Source organism: Numenius arquata, chromosome 2 (genome assembly GCF_964106895.1).
Source record: "Numenius arquata chromosome 2, bNumArq3.hap1.1, whole genome shotgun sequence".
NCBI classification, from domain to species: Eukaryota; Metazoa; Chordata; class Aves; order Charadriiformes; family Scolopacidae; genus Numenius; species Numenius arquata.
Window position 1 is genome coordinate 54,898,794 of NC_133577.1, and position 10,814 is coordinate 54,909,607.

A 10,814-nucleotide genomic window follows, 5' to 3' on the forward strand; every position below is an offset into this window, starting at 1 on the left:
AATTCTCTTCTGCCTGGAAGTTGTTTTTAATGCTACCATGTTGGTGGCTTTATGCAACACCCGCCCCCCCACCCCCGCCCCCCCGCCAAAGCGTGCGCACACACTTTTTGTTCATAAGCGAGCAAGCAGCCTGTGTGGCAGGAATAAAACATCTGAGATCGCTTTAAATGTCACTTGGAGCCAGGCCAGCAGCATAGGCAAGGAAAAGCTGGTAGCTTGTTTTAATTTAATGGTGTTGAAGTGTTCTACTGCAATTAAGCATCTGAAAATTAAACAGAAACAGTCATTAAGTCTGGTGATACAAACCCACTAGACCAGAGAATATAAATTATTTCAAATGGTAAATGCCAAAGCAGTGTTTATGATAGGAATGTTTCCCCTTATTAGCTATTATCTGTTGTTTTAAACAAGGGGAACTTAATCCTGAGGAAATTAATCACGGCAGATGTTGAATCTTGGAGCCCAGAGCAGGTCACTCATTCAGCTGTGGGTTGCTAAAAGCCAGAGGGAAGGCTTGGGAGAGGGAAAATAAATACATGGCAGAAGTGGACAAGGTGATGTTCATCTCTCTGGAGGATTTCCTGCTCCTGTGCTCTCTCAGTCCTCTTTCCCACCCTGTGGCCAGCCCAGGGAATCCCCTCCTCTCCAGGTCCGAGCTGGAGACTCATTTTTTTTTAACTTGCTGACATTATTTGCTAGGAATAATGTCCCCTTTCTCTGCAACCTGGCTGGCAGCAGCTTGTACCCAAGAGGGGGGAGGGATGCAAAGCCATTTGGCTACTGTAAGACTTTGCTCACCCAAAATTGTATCATGTGCACGGGGGGCAATAACTTGGTCCAGACCGTGGGACTTGTGGGAGCTGTGGATCCTGCTGAGGCTTCCTCCAGCCCCTTGGGTAAAGTCAGGCTGCTCTGGAGGAAGGAGTTTTTGGAGGAAGGATTTTTTGGAGGAACTGGTGCTTTCACGCGGGCAAGGAGTGAACCTGGGACACCTGAGTGCTTACTGGGGGAAGGCAGAGGCGTCTTTCTCCCCGAAGAGGTGGGACAGCGCTGGCGCAAGTTGGGGGGGGCCTCACTCAGCCACGGGTCAGCAGGGCCTTTTTCCCTAAAAAAACCCCATAATTTTGTAGGGGCGTGCACCCATTTTTGGACAAATTGCCTTTTTCTGGTGAAAAAGCACGACAAACCCTAATGCCAAGAGATGGGCCAGGTGGGGGCTGTGGCAGGAGTGCTGAAAATCACCCACCCAAGCATCACTCGCTTGTGGGATGGCTGAGAGGGGAAGGGCAGGGAAGGGCAGCTGCCCCAAAAACCGTCTGGACTGCTGGCAAGTGCACGGGGCCAGGTAGCGCTGGCCGTGCAAATCGGCAGCGTTTACCCAGAAACTTCAGGGAAATGGGAGCAGACGCACACGCGCGTCGTATCCTGCCCCTGTCTGCGAAAGAGCCTTTCCCCACCCCCGCGCTGGCTGGATAACGCAGATCGACAACTCGGACCCATGAAACTTCAAATGTGCGCCATTTCTGCAGCATTTCTTTTATGAGCCTCAGCTTCACTCTGGTGTGAGTGCGAGCCAAGCTCTGATTCAGGTAAGCACATAAATGCTTGTTTAAATTCCTCATCTTTCAGCAAAAGCATACGCTTATGTCTAATGGACTTCAGTAAGACTTAAGCCTGGCTTTAAAGTTAAGCGTGTGTTTTAAGTGCATTCCTGAACTGGGGCTCTGAGATCCATTGACGTGAACAGAAAGATTCCCCATTGGCTTCAGCGGGATTTGTCTTGCCTGAAATGGAGTCCAGATCTCATGAAATAAATACCCATGTCTTTGTAGATGTGGAACCACATGGAGACTTATGAATACTTGTTCCCAGAAAAGGATCCAGCTTATTCATATGCCTACATCATGTGTATTAAATTCTCCTGACATCTACCACAATTCTAGCATATAAATGGAAAACAGAATAGATACTGTGCCCTGAAAGCACTCAGCTATTGATGCCTTTGAATTAATAGCAGGAAGCATTGTTTGTGTGCAGCCTTTACAAATTGTACTTACATTTTCCTCTTACATTGTTTCATTCACATTTTATCCGAATTACTGGCCTGGCCATCCACGAGGATCTCGCTTGCCTGCTCCTGGGCTGAGGAGGAACCTCGCTCTGCGATGGCGACGCCGAGTTCCTCGGGGTGGGGAAGAGAGGGCAGGATTTGGCACTCGGTGCACGTCATGGGGGCCAGGGCCAGCAGCTGCTGGTCCCGGCGGCGATGGGGGCAGAGAGGCTGGGGTGCTGCTAACCCCTCTGAATCCTCGTTGGAGAAGGAGGATTGAACAAAGGCAGAGGGAGCGCAGAGGGAAATAAGGTTCGTGCCAGAAGACAGGACTTTACATACCACACAAATAAATCTTAACCCGGAGGGCAGAGCTGTTCAGGTTAGATTGGGGAACGGCAAACGGCTATACTGCTGTTTCTTCTGGCATTGCATATGTCCAGTAACACACAATAACTCAAATAACCTGTATGTTTTCCCTACAGGAGCAGTGTTTGATTTAGAGGGGGAATTCCAGAAAGGAGCCACTCTTTTTCTATGGTCCATGGTCCCCATGCTGACGATGGCAGCTAGTGATGCAGATGTTCCCATTCCAATGTTCACCGCTCCTCCCTGCCACCAGGAAGGTTCCTGTTCCAGGAAAACTATCAAAAAGCAGCAGCAGCATTCACATAATTTACGACAGGTTTCATTTGTTATTTAAAATCTTTAGGAGCTGATATTGTGGGCGTGGGTTCAACAGAAAGAAGGAGCTGGCAGGTCCGTGCAGACTCCCTGGAAGATACCTGGCTTCCTGCACGATGAAATTACTGCAAGTTCTAATCAGCTCCCGGTCAGATGTGCTTTCATATTCCAGCTCCCCCCACCTACCGATGCTCATAGGATTAGACAAATTTACACAGGTTAAACCCATTGGTATGTTATGCAAAAATAAATCAGCAAGTCCCTCTATTCTGGAGGTTGCCTGAGAAGGTATAGAGCAAGAAAGCGTTTTCTCATTTCTGGAGATGGGGGCCATGCATCTTTTATCTGCCTTGCTGCAACAAGTCTCACACAACATCTGATTTCAAATGACATCTGTATTAACTATAACCCAACATGCACCAGTGAGACCAGGTCTGGGCTTGGGTTCTGCCTGGCAGGGATGAACACGGAGGCAGAGGTGAGGAAGGGCCAGGAGGACATGGGGAGTTTCAGGGCACAATTAAAGTGAGGTCCTGGTTTGGAAAAGTGGCTGTGAAAACAGTCATGTTATCCATCAGCTCTTCTCCCACTACATAAGCCATCACAGCTGCAGACTGGTGCCACAAATATATTTTTTACTAGAGCTTACTGCAAAATGTTGTGTCTGTTTTCCAGGAAAAATCTTGAATTAAACAAGCCAGGAGGCTTTTTCCCTCTTTCAAAGCAAACTAACAGAGCACCTCCCATCAAACCCAAACCAGAGAGATCAAAAAGTATTTTGGCTTTTTCCTGAAATGAAACTAAAACTTTTGCAGCCATATAGGACCAGTAATTTTGTCTTACCTGTCAAAAAAACACAGCCAGAAAACCATCTTTTGCATCTTAAAAATTTCTACTCAACTCCATGCCCCTGAAAAAATCCAACAACGACAACAAAAAGACCTCTTTTGCTCAAAGGACTTTTTTTCCCCCTGGAGAAAGATTTCAATGAGAACAATTGATAGGACATGAATAACTATTTTGGGGGGTTTATTTTCATTGTCTTTTGCCAGCCCTGTAGATTCAAGGAGACAAGGGGAACTGAGAAATCGCTTCCATTCCAAGATATGTCATGGCCAAGTGTGACCCTGTTTGGCACTGATGCTGTGCAGCACCCATCACTATCTCTGGGTGCTTTTACTAAGGGAGCAGGGCATAAAGCTAGGATCAGCCCAGGACAAACACCGGCTTCCCCAAGAAAGGTGGGAAAGTGTCCTACACAGGCTTATCTTCTAATATTGGGCTCCAGATGTTACCAGTCACATTTGAAGTAGTTCCTTCAAAGCAGAATCGCCACCTGTGCCACAGGCTTCCCCTCTTTTCTATGGTGGGGGAAAAGGACCACAGTTGTACCACCAGCCGCATCTTTGTCTGGCCGCAGATTGTGTCCCTCAGAGCAAAGGGGATGGGAGGAGTTGGTGGTCTTTCCTCCCATCAGAGGGTTTAGGTCTCCATCCCATCACGGGCAGCTACCATGCCACGATTTTGGTGTTGGAGTTGCACCAAACGACCTGATGGAGAGCTCCTGGCTGAGATGAAGCCTTGAGAAAAATTCTGCTGCACCTGAGGGCTTTGTGCCCAGGTCGTTGTGCATTGCTGTGGCAAGGCAGAGGGGAGGGAGAATACAGGTAAACCTGGCAAATCAGCTTTAGGAGCTGGCAATATTTAATTAAGGATGCATGAAGCAAATACTACAGGACTGTGAGTGTACCGGCCCCGCAGCACTGTGAGATAAACGGCAGGGTTTCGCTGCTGTGCCCGTGAGAGGAGGAGGAGGAAAGGCTGTGCCTTCATGCAAGGCAGGCTGCTGCTCACAGTCCCCACCCTGAGTCTTTGCTCAATTTCGTGGGGAGTGAAGATAAGGTATTTCCGTGCCCTCCCCCCCTTTAATTTTAGGGGCCTTGTGCAAGGAGCACGCTGCCAGCACATGCACGCAGGAATGAGAAGCAAAGGGAGCGTCACCAGAGCATTCTCCGGAGAGGTGCTTCAGGGCTGAAGGAGCTGGATAGAATGGACAAGGCAGCTCTTCACAGCTTTACGTGCTGTAAATCCCATTTTATATCCCCCCGTGCCACATACAGGGAGAAATAAACAGAGTTTTGTGATGATTGTTCAGAGTCTTTATGATGGTTATAACGTTCTCTGCCACTCACCTCACTCTTGCCTTGCTACCTCAGTGCGTTTTCATATTGATACAAGTTTCTGCTGTGAAATGATCCCTGAAAAGTGTTTACCTGCCACTAAATGGCTCTGAACTCTGTGAAATGCTTTGGTACAACACCATGAAACACAGCTCTTGGCTTGCTGGAACAACACGCTGAGCACATACCTCATACAGCATCCTTGTTAAGAGCTATGAAGTGTGGCACCAGGTCGTAAAGAGCTGCAGAAGATAAGTTATATTCATAGCCCAGCTGCCTAAAATTTAGCCTGTTACATCCTTCGCCACCCCTGACGCCAAGCCAGACATTGTGCAAAATGCATCAGGCAAACTAATCTGGAGGGTGCCTCCTTTTCTCCCAGCTGGCAGTAAGTGGCCTGTGAGACACATCTTCACAGCCAGTGGAGCAGGTGACACAGGAGGTAGGGGCCAGGGTTGCCTCTCAAAGCTGTCCCAGCTGGTGTTTGCCTCAGTTGCCCCTCAACTGGCTGGTGGACTCTTGCACCAGGAGGAGAGCCTAGCATCAGGTGAGACCTTGTCTTCAGGTTCAAGAAGCCCATTGCTGTCTGAAAGGCAGAGCAGGTTATTCTTCTGTAAGATCTAGATTATTTATCTTACCTTTCTTCCAAAGCATTGGCTCAGGCCATCCTGATATACGTGCCCTCCTTTTTCCCCCGTGATCCTTCTCCAGGGATGAGAAGATCCCCCACAAAACTGATGGAGGACCACCTCTGAGAGTCAGGGGGTGATGTGCCAGATGGATCCATACCATAAATCCTGGCTGATTTAAGCACGAGTAAAGGTATCTCATCTGAAGTATTTTCCACGAGGAGGAGATTCCCCGCTCTTCCCCCGGGGTGACGTGCATGCCGTTCAGCCTGCAGCCGCTCTCCGTACGCGTGGTGCCAAACGCAACAAGCCGACCCGGTGCTATTTCAACCCACTCAATGTGTTTTTCCGCCAGCATAACTTAACATCCGCTTCTGTGCCAAGTGTGCGGCCTTCCCACCTCATTATGGTCATGAGAAAACCATTTCAATAGGAAAACAAAGGAATAGGTTTAGCAGCCCTTCACCCCTTCTGTCGGCGAGCACGTGCAGTGTTTGTTTGCAAAGTTGGGCATAAGCTAATAAGCTGATCTTGCGGAGATTTACACTCAGGCAAAGACTTCCATATGGGCTTAACACTAAGCAAGAGCTTAATCTAAAGGAAAATATTTGGTGGGGGTTTTTTTTGCTTTTGTTTCTCTTTCAGTGCACTGTAGGACCAATGCAATATTCACCAAAGTGAACGGAGGGACAGAAGCTGACTCCAGCGATCTCGAGGGAAGCTGGCCAGGCAGGAGACAAGGACTTCATCTGAGAAGGTGCTGGTTGTCTCCCACAGCACCTCCAACTCCCACCAAAGTCACAAGGACTGTGGGTTCTCAGGGCTGTGTGGCATTGGGGCTGGACGAGCATTTTCCAGGAGAGGGATGGGTGTTTGCTCTAGCCTTGGGAAGAACACAGGAGGGGGCTGTGCAGGCTATGTCTTCAGTGCTCCTAAAGACGAGCTGGAAAGAAAGGACCTGAATGCGGAAGCTGAAAAGTGTCTTTTTGTAATGGGCTCAGCAAACCGAGCTCTGAATTCCCCCATGAAGGCTGTATAACACAAAAGGACGGGACTCTGGCCTGCAGCCAGCATGGCTGTGGCAGAAGACCTTGTTTCCTACCCACGGACACAGGGCGGGCGCTGCCATACACACCGGGGATCCAGGAACAAACTCACTGCCTGCGAGCAGATACAGCACCTGCGCGCAGCCTGTGAAAGGACATTACGTGTTGGAGCGCAGCTTCCACTATGGTTTGAATCTAAGCCAGAAAAAGAGATGCTCAGCTGCTGGTCTTGGGATTTTTGCCCCTCACGCCATGCCACTGGGGCCGGCAGTGTGCGACGCTGCGTGAGCACAGGGGAGAAGTGCTGTTCCTCTGCAGAATCAGGGTTTCATACTTTCTTTTGAAAGGATGAGTGCATGCTTTCATCCTCCCCACACTCGTCTGCTGGGAAGGAGCTGCCAGGCTGCGATGCAGTGGTGCTGCGGGCTCCTGCCCTCAGAGACCCTCACTGCTGCAGCCTACTTCCCTACAGCGAGGAGCCAGTGAAGTCCAGCCTGGTCCATCCCCAGGCAGCTGAACTGAATTTTAATTCCAACCCTGCCATTTAATGAAGCCATTCTTGTGAGCCGGTCCCCCTCGCATACGTCTGACAGATGTCTTTTTTTGCAGTATTAAGCTTTCGCGAGGAAGAGGCTTCGGTTCGCCTCCTCCTTTGAGACACAGCCAGCCAGAGCATGCAGCCCCTGTCCCGCTCACTCGCTTCTACTGACAGCCCGCAAACCTCCCCTCCAGCGAGACCCCTGTGCGCTGGTAACCTTGGGAGTTGTTTAATATTGTTCTCAAATTGCGGTGTGTTTTAAAAACTTCAATACCTAGTAAACTAAGGTGATGGCCTGCAACTGTGCACCCCTATAGCCGATGGGAGACAGACGGATTCAGACTGTAGCTGAAAAAACATCCCACTGCCTGCACGCTTCTCAGGGTGTTAAAAGAGATTTCAAATCCACACGCAGTGACCTACGAGTGATCTGACATTGTTTACAGGCAGAAAAGGACAAGAAAACAATGATATGTCAGTAAAAAGAAAGGTAGGATATATCCACTGCTATTTATTTAAGCAAAGGCAATAATTTAAAATTATCTGTGTTGCCCTCAGATCAATAATGTTTTATACAAGGACTAGACAGAATTTATAAAGGATCCAGGATCCCACTATCATTTTCACATTAAGAATCTGTGATTAAAAATTTAGTCTTTAGGAAAAAAAATCCAAACCTAAAAATGTGGGGGTTTTGGTAATTTTTTTTCTCTCCATGTGAAATCGAGGAGCCTTCTGGCTTGCAGGGAAGTATATTTTATACAGCTAAATTGTTTTTGACAAATGAAACTAAGTTATTGTTAATTACTCAACCTGTGGCCTTTACCAAACTGAAATATATGATTAAACAAAATGGCTCAGACAGCACATTAAGCTTTGAGGCATGATTTTATTTTTTGAGCTCCAAAACCTTTTCTTCAGAAAACAGAAAGCATTTTTTTTTGTCACGACAGCAGGATTGTTCGACTTTCTATATTTAGCCAGTGTCAAAATGCTCAAGAAAAGAAAATTGTCAGAAGTAATTTTGTGATCCTTCTGACACAAAAAACACACACACAGGCACCCAGATAATATTGCACTCCACTTTGCGAGGCAGAAACATTATGCTTTGCAGCGTGCCTTTTGTGAACAGGCGTTCGTTTTGAAACCACTGCAATAGGATTTTCCAATTTTGATTGTTTATGACAGAAAATGAGCTCCATAACCATGACTAAACAAAATATACCCTCTAAGAGCCACAGCGTTTCTGATTCATTAATGAATATGGAATAAATAATGGAGAGACACGTGGAAACCCCTATCTTTAACTACATGAATTGCCAGCTGCCGCAGTAAAGCAATATTTTTGATATTTCTATTAAAAATTTAAAAAAAAGCTTTCAGAGCTACCTGCTTCACTGCAGATTTTTTTTTCCCCCAGCAAAGCTAAAGATGCAAAATCCTGCATCTGTCACATGAAGCCCAGCTCCTTGGAAGGTATGGCACAAAACTATACACAAATGTCCAGCAGCTTTTGCAGACACGGTTAGAACAAGGGGATTTTTTCCGAGCTTTCCTTCACAGCAGTAGCAAGAAAATAAAAATAAAAATAATAAAATAGAATAATAATAAAAAAGGGTATTTATCTGTTTCCCAGCCGAGGTGCGAAGTGCCTCCGGAGGTGTAGGGGTAGCTCACCTTCCCGAGCCGAGCGCTCCCGGGGAGGGTTTCCCTGCTCGGGACACTCTGTCTCTCACCCCGGGGGGGTACAAAGGCTTTCCTCCCAGCTCCCCCCCGCCTTCTCCCCCACCCCCCGCCCCTAGTTTAGCCCCAGCCTAATATTTTCCATGCCGGACCATGAGCTCACGACGCTAAATCAAAACCGGAGGAGGGAGGGAGCGTCGATAAACCGAGAGGGCCGAGAGAGGAGTGGAGAAGGAACGGGTGGAAGGGGAAAAAAAGAGCCGGAGCAAATTAAAACCATCTCAGAGCAAGGTCGGGGGGCGGGCGGGAGGGGGTGAGCCCGGGGGACAGCAGGTTTGGGGGTGGCGGGCAGCCCCTAGGCGCTGCCTCCATCTTTCTGTAGGAGACTGAGCACCACGAAGGGCATTTGGGGAGTATTATTAATTACTTTATCGCCCGTTTGGTGAGCCAGATTGGCATCTTTTCTTTCTTAATTTTCTTTTTATTCTTATTTTCCTCCTTCTTCTTCTTCTTTCCTTCTTTCGTTTTCTTTCGTATTATTTTCCTTCTTCGTTTTCTTCTCCTTTTCCCCCTTCGTTTTCTCCTCCTTTTCCCCCTTTCTTTTCTCCTCCTTTTCCATCTTCGTTTTCTTTTCCTTCCCCGCTATTTCCACGCACACACGCCTGCCCTCGGCCGGGCCGGGGAGGACACTCTCCGGCCGGTACAAGTCAGCCGCGGAGCCCTGAGGACACGTCTCCCGCCCCCTCTAATGATACCAAACTCTTGCCCTTTCTGGCTCAAAAGCCTGCGGAGGCAGAGGCCACCGGGGCAGCCCCCGGCCCCGGGCGAGCAGCGGCGGCGGGTGAGCCCGGCTGCGGGCTGGACACGGCTCCCAGGGGAAAAGGCTATTCCGCGGGTGGTGAGGGGACCCCACGTGCCCCGAAAAAAATCGTCCCGTTAGATTGCCAGGGCAGGGAGAAAGACATCTGGTTTCCTCGGCCGCCTTTCGATTGCCTCTTGCCCGTAGGCTGCCGGCAGACGCTCCCGCCCGGCTCCGCCGGGCGCTGAGGACGGCAAACTCATCGCCACGGCGCTCCCCTGGAGGATAGCCGGGGGGGGAAGGAGTGGAAAGGGAAGGGGAAAGCAAACACGAGGCACCCATCCCTTTGCGATTCTCAGCTGATTTTTAATCGATCCGCTCTCTTTTTCCCGACGACGAATTTCCAACGCTCAGGGGGCACCGTCTGCCCCGACCCCGGCAGGCGCGCAGGGGTTTAATTCCACGTCTCGGGGGAGCGGGGGGAGAGGAGGAGACGGCTGGGTGGGCACCGCGTGGGGGCTTCCCCACGGGCACCGTCCCCGCACGGGTGACATGCCCCGGCCGAAGAAGCCGTTCGCCTCTCCTGCCCGCCGCTGCCCGCGCTGCCGGCGGGGGAGCCGGAGCCCGGGATGGGGGGGGGGGGGGGGCTGCACACCGCCGCTGCCCGCCTCTCCCCCCAGCACCCCCAGTTTAAAACCCGAGGAGGAGCGGGGTTTCGATGTGGTTGCAAAGGCGATGCTCGCGGCCGGCTGCCGGGCGGTTTTCCCTCTTTCTCCCCCTCTCCGCTTCCAGCCCGTTTGCGGAGAAACATTCACGATCTTCCCACCGAGCGTTTTTGGAGGGGGAGGAACCCCACAGAAATCCCCCAAACGCTCGCCCCATCCGCCTTTTACCAGGCTGCCTTCGTGCGTTATAGGCTCGGGTAAGAAACAGGCGGATTTGGATGCCCGGTGGGCGGCAGCAGGTTTGCGGGGGAGCCAGGAAGAGAAGGTGTCCGGACCCGGGCCGGAGCAGACACCCTCGCCACCGGGCCGCCCCGGCAGCCGCCGGCTCCCCGTGAAAGCACAAACCCCCTCCAAGCCCCGGATCCCCGCCCGTTGATCCCGGCCCCGTGGTGGCCGTCGAGGCTAGACACGGGACGGACGTCTGTGTCCGTGTTCCGCGTGGGAACGAGCCAGGGGGACCTTGCAGCCTCCAGAAGTCGG